Raw genomic sequence first — 6,626 nt, 5'->3', positions numbered from 1 at the left:
ACTTGGTCCAGACAGATAAACGTTGGTGAAACATATCCATTTATTTGATAGTACATGGCAACAATGATAACAATGACTCCGCCATAGCGGTCAAAAACTTTTATGCCCTTCCGGGTTCAACACCTGACAGCTACCTGTCACCTCTTGATTTATATATTGGAGCTGACAGCGCCATCTAGTGACCGAAAACAAAAGTACACATAATTGGCTCCAATACACCGGCCCCTAATTGGCATAATAAATAAATATGCCAATTCCAAAACAATAATAATACAAGAGACAATATGTGACGCAAATGTGACATTAACTCGTTAATTTAAATACCATACACCATGCAAAGTTTTGAAATTGGTCTCTCAATAATATTGGACTTAGTTTTTAACTTCACTGACCTCACAAAACCATGACTGTCTGGAAACACTTCCAAAACCTTTCCAAGAAGCCAGGATCCTCGAGGTGCGGAAGGATCCATGATGACCACAATTTCTCCAACAGCGAGACCTTTCCTCTTCTCATTCCATTTCTGCCTTTTTTGAAGCAAAGGTAAATATTCTCGAACCCATCTCTTCCAAAACAGGTCAGCCAGGTATTGCACCTGTTTCCATCGTCTCCTTGCATACTGATCCTCTGGCTTGAATATTCCAGGGGGAAACGAAGGCTTTCCGCGGAGTAAGAGCAGATGATTGGGGGTAAGTGGCTCCAGATCATTTGGATCATCTGAAAGGGTTGTAATAGGGCGACTGTTCAAGATGGCTTCTGCTTCACACATTACTGTATTTAGCCCTTCATCATCAAGAGTTTGCTGTCGCAGCACTGAGTTGAGTACTCTTCTCACCAGACGAATCATTCGCTCCCAAACACCACCAAAATGGGAAGCAGCAGGTGGATTAAAAATCCAGTTAATTTCCACCTGTGCCAAAAATGACTTTATTGCGTGCTGGTCTAAATCAGCAAGTGCTTCTTTGAGTTCTCTCTCAGCACCGACAAAGTTTGTTCCATTATCAGACCATAGCTGTTTAACTTGACCTCTTCTGCTGATAAATCTCCTCAAGGCATTGATGCAAGAATCTGCGTCAAGTGTGGCTGCAATCTCCAAATGAATGGCTCGGCTTGCCAGGCAGGTAAACAAAACACCATATCTCTTGCAGCGTGTTCTTCCCCTTTTAACTTCGAAAGGCCCAAAATAATCAACCCCAGTATTAAAAAAGGGGGGATGGTCTGGGAGAATCCTTGCAACAGGTAAGTCAGCCATTTTTTGCGTTAAGGGTTGGCTGTTGTATCGCCTGCAGATGCTGCACTCACCAATGACTTTTCTCACAGCAGAATTTCCTTTCGTAATCCAGAACCTTTTTCTTACAGCTGACAGTGTGTGTGTCCGTCCTGCATGTCCAAGAGCTTGATGAAAATGCCTGAGGATTAACTTGGAGATGTGTTGCTCTTTGGCCAGAATTATCGGATGTTTCACTTCCTCTGGCATTGCACTTCTATGAAGTCGGCCTCCAACTCTTAAAATGTTACTTTCCAAAACTGGATCCAACATGTAGATAGAGCTTGTATGGCTTACTTTAGAGTTATGTGACAGAGCTTCAATCTCATGCTGGAATTTTTGCTGCTGACAGTACAAAATAATAAAGAACTCTGCACTTTGGAGCTCTGTCAATGACAAATTTCCACTTTTTGAGTCATCAGCAGTCCTTTGGCACCCTCTTGTGTTCATCTGATGCACAACTTGGTTCTTGTCCATTAAAGGTTTCAGCCGTTTTCTTTCTTTACATTTTTCCTTTAAGACACACTTCAGCCTTAGGTACCAAGCCACTGCTCTTTTAAGTCTTCTCCAATCTGAGAAATGTGCAATAAGCTGGTCAGTAGGTGCAGGAGTATCAAGGCCAATGATGTGAACTGCAGTCTCCTTCTTAACTTCTTTGTCACCGACGTCCAATTCTACATCAATCACCCCTTTAGGCCACCTTTCTTCATCTTTCCACAAGAATTCTGGTCCATCAAGCCACTTTCTGGTTTTCAGAAAGTCTGAAACTTTCAGTCCACGAGATACATAATCAGCTGAATTTTCTTTTGTGCTGACATGATTCCACTGAATAGGTTCAGACAAATTTCTAATAGTTGCAATTCTATTTGCCACAAACGTGTGAAATCGTCTGTCTTCATTGTTGATATATTTTAACACAGATGTGCTATCAGTCCAGAACATCGATTTTTCCAGATGTATATTCAGTTCTGCTTTGACCATAGCATCCACCTTCACCGCTAACACAGCAGCTGAAAGTTCCAGCCTGGGAATGGTGATGACTTTCAGTGGTGTTACTCTGGCCTTTCCCATAAGAAAAGCAACATGAATGGTGTTTTCATGATTTATCATCCGAATGTACACAACAATTCCATATCCAGTTTCACTAGCATCTGAAAAACTGTGTAATTGTGCATGCTTTATGGCTCCAAAGCCCACAAGTTTTATGCAGCGGCCGACACTAAATGTAGACAGTAGCGCAAGCTCCTCCAGCCATTTTCTCCATTTGTGTAAAATATCTTGTGGCAGTGCATCATCCCAGCTACAGCCTCTTTTACACAGTTCCTGCTGCATCAGTTTTGCTTTCAACGTCACTGGAGCCAGGAAACCCAAAGGGTCATACACAGAACTATTCACAGATAACATTCCACGCCGGGTCAGGGCTTGCTGTTTCAGCTTTATCTTAAACTGGAAGGCATCAGTCTCCACACACCACTGCAGACCCAAAGCTCTTTCCATTGGAAGCTTATCAATATCCAGATCCAACATCTTCAAATCTTTAACTCTTTTCTCTTCTGAGATGGCCTGCAGAACAACACGACTGTTACTTATCCATTTTTCCAATGTGAAGCCTCCCTTTTCACACAGATCAACAAGATCTTTCATCAAATGGATAGCTTCCTCTTCAGTGGCTACACTTTTGAGGCAATCATCAACATAAAAGTTCTGTCTTACAGTTTCTATGACCTCTGGTGGAAATTCATTCTGATTGTCTTGGGTAGTTCTTCTTAAAGCATAGGCTGCACAGCTTGGGGATGAAACAGCTCCAAATAGATGGACCATCATCCTATAAGGTACTGGTTCCTGTGTAATATCCCCATTTGGCCACCAGAGAAAGCGGAGGAAGTCTCGATCTCCTTTTGGCACCTGCACTTGATGAAACATAGCCTTGATGTCTCCCATTATGGCTATTGGCTCTTCTCTGAATTTCATAAGAACCCCCAGCAGAGTGTTAGTGAGGTTGGGGCCTGGTAGCAACTCACTATTCAAAGACACTCCTTTAAATACTGCAGCACAGTCAAACACCACACGTAGAGCTTTCTTTCTTGGATGGTAAACCCCATGATGGGGAATGTACCAAATTCTTCCATTGTCACAATGCAAAAGGTGCTCAGGTACACGTTCTGCATATTTGCATGAAATGACGTTATTCATATACTCCACATACTCCTGATGAAAGTTCTGATTAAACTTGAATCTTTTCCTGAGACTTTGTAATCTCTGTTTGGCTACTGCCAAATTATTTGGTAAACAGACATCCGTTCTTTTAAATGGCAGGTTCAAACAATACTTTCCATCCTGTATTGCTGCAGATGTTTCCATAATATTGAGAAACTTTTGGTCGTCTCTGGACATTTCTTGCTTATCAGTTGTTCCTTCACAGAAATCATGGTCATACTGGCGTTTGAGAAGTTCTTCCAGCTTACTCACTGAGATTCTGTTCACTGTTACAGATGAAACGTCTTGAGCACCGTTGCTATCTAAGGGCCCATTTACCACCCAGCCAAGTACAGTTCTGACAGCATATGGACCATCGTTCTGACTGTTGATGACTTCCCAGGGTTCCAATAACTTTGGAGCATTGGTACCAATTAACAGATCAACCTCAGCATTTATGGATGGCATGTGAACCCTGGACAAATATGGCCACTTTATTAGATCCTCAGATGTTATCATGTCGTCTTTGGTCACAGGCATTTGTCTCTGTGTGATAATTTCTGGCAGAGGATAAAATGTATTACTCTCCAAACCAGCCACCTCAAGATTACACAGAGAAAATGCTGGACTTATTTTAGATTGGCCCATTGTTCGAAGAAGGACTTGTGTTTGCTTTCCAGTGAGCTTTAGTTGGTGCATCAGCCTTTCAGAGCAAAATGTTCCAGTGCTTCCTGGATCCAAGAAGGCATATGTTTGGATGGCACATTGTCCTTTCATTGCTTTAACCTTTACAGGGAGCACAGATAGGCTTCCACGGTCCTTACCGGCCCCTGTATGGCCACATGTTGCATTCACAATTGATGGGAGCTCTGATATTCCAGACTCAGCAGAAGTTGTCCCTCTTATATGTAGCACAGTTGGATGACTTTCATTACAAATTTCACAAGTTGATCGCGCTTCACAATTCCTGCTGATGTGACCCCACTGCAGACAGCCAAAACACAATCCTTTTCTTCTTAACAGAAATACTTTGTCCTTGTGAAGTTTTCTTTTAAATTGGTTGCAGTCTTCTAGTAGGTGAGCTTCTGAACAACAAGCACAACAGCCATCACTTCCTATAGCTGCAACATGTTGCTGATCAACTTCTCCTGAAGCACTCACAGTTGTTACAGTGCTGGCCACTACATTTCCCTTGGTCTTAACCCCAAATTGTTGCCGTTGACGACTGATTGATGATGTACTGAAGCTGTAATCTTGTAATTCTCCAAAAAAAGGATCTGACAAAATCTTAACATGTCGCTCAATGAATGCAACCATATCACTAAATCCTGCCCGGTATCCAGTTGTCTCCATTATATCATAAGCTTTATTTCTCCAACACTCTCGTAACTTATATGGCAGTTTAGCAAGGATTGCCCTCATATTTACGGGCATATTCAGCTCCTGAACATACTCGAGCTCTTCCATTACATTACAGCAGCCACGCAAAAATAAAGAGTAACTCTGTAATGCCCTAATGTCCTCAGTTCTTATTGTTGGCCAAGACAAAGCCTTGTTAATATATGCAGTTGCAGCTTTGTAAGGGTTTCCAAAATGTTCCTGCAGTAAAGTTCTTGCTACAGTGTAGCCATAATCTGGATCCATATGCTGACAACTGCGCACCAGCTCACGAGGTTGACCTTTAGTAAATTGTTCCAGGTAGTACAGACAGTCCGCATTGGTTGCTTTGGTTTCAACTCCTTGTTCGAAGGCTTTAATAAAGGCTCTATACTGCAGAGGATCTCCATCAAAAATAGGAATGTCCCGTGGTGGGAGAGTCATGCTCTGTTGCTGCTTTACCAAGGCTGCTGTGATTTCAGTTTGTCTGCTCATGATGGTGAGAAGCTCTCCAGGCAATTGTAAACTGTTTGATGGTTGGGTTATATTCTCATGTTTAAAATGCTCTTTTGATTGTACTTGGGTTCCACTGGCCTTCTGTTGACCCCCCACAGGGTGCTTGGTTGTTGCTACGGTTCTCTTCGGTCTCACATCCATAGGTTTATTTTCCTTTGGTGCCATTTTTAATTCATTTCTTTGTGTAGTCTGGTTTACATCGTCCTGTTGAGTTGTTGGATTTTCCATATCAAATTTAGGAAGAAACTCTTTCACAGAGGGGTCCAAACTTTGCTTTAATCCCTTTGCCTTTGGTTTCCTTTTATAAAATGAGCTCATTGAGTTTGAATCCAGATTTAAATTATACATTTCCATTTGCAAATCAGATTCAACCAACTCAGTTTCCAGTGCGAGCATTTCTTTTCTTTTCCTCAGTTTCTCCTCCTCTTCTTCAATAGCATGTCTTTCTTTAACAGCTTTCACACGAGCCAAAACGGAGGCCCTTTTAGCTGCTGCCTTTAACTTTACAGATGAAGTGATGCTGGATTTAACACTCATTTGTGAATGTCCACTGCCAACATTTGACACACTGTCTGTGGGATTTACACCATCATCTTTACCATCATCACCATCATCATTTTTGCTAATTGCAGTTTGAGAGAGCCACTTATTTACACTAGAAATGCATTCATTATTAGGAATCATTTTTGCTTTAAACCATACCTCATGATTTTCTTTTTCATCATGCGGCAAAAACCCCAGAAAAGACTCATGCAAACATTTGGCATCATCACACAACTTAATCAACATATCAAACGCACTTAAAACCTTTGTTTTTTCACCTTTAGACATTGAATTATGAATTTCATGTCTTATATTACCCATTTTGTTTAATTTTGATTTTCGTTCTTTTTGTAATGTTTCAAGTTTTTCAGCCAAGGCCTTTTCTGTTAATTTAACAGTACGTTTTTGAGTTTCCCCACCGACAGCCATTTGCTCAGTCTCTGTATTTTCGTCCATTTCCATAGTGTCAAAATCCACTTGAAAGACGAACGCGCAAAAGCTATTAAATGAGCCTCAAACGCAAAGAGGCAATGCCCAATATTATAATTTAAACGCCTCAATTACCAATGCATTGGTTTTAATGTGTGCACACAATAAAGAGTAATGGCCATGAAAGGTGTAGCGCTACACATACCTCGTTGGGCGCCAGTTGACATTCCATGTTCAAATCCACAACGACCTTCAAAGACCAGCGATCTGATCCTCCTCAATCAGCGCCCATCTGCCA

The sequence above is a fragment of the Poecilia reticulata genome, chromosome 9 (assembly GCF_904066995.2).
Source record: "Poecilia reticulata chromosome 9, P_reticulata-male-v2, whole genome shotgun sequence".
Taxonomy (NCBI): Eukaryota; Metazoa; Chordata; class Actinopteri; order Cyprinodontiformes; family Poeciliidae; genus Poecilia; species Poecilia reticulata.
The sequence above is the reverse complement of the archived record's forward strand: the minus strand, read 5'-3'. Positions refer to the sequence as shown.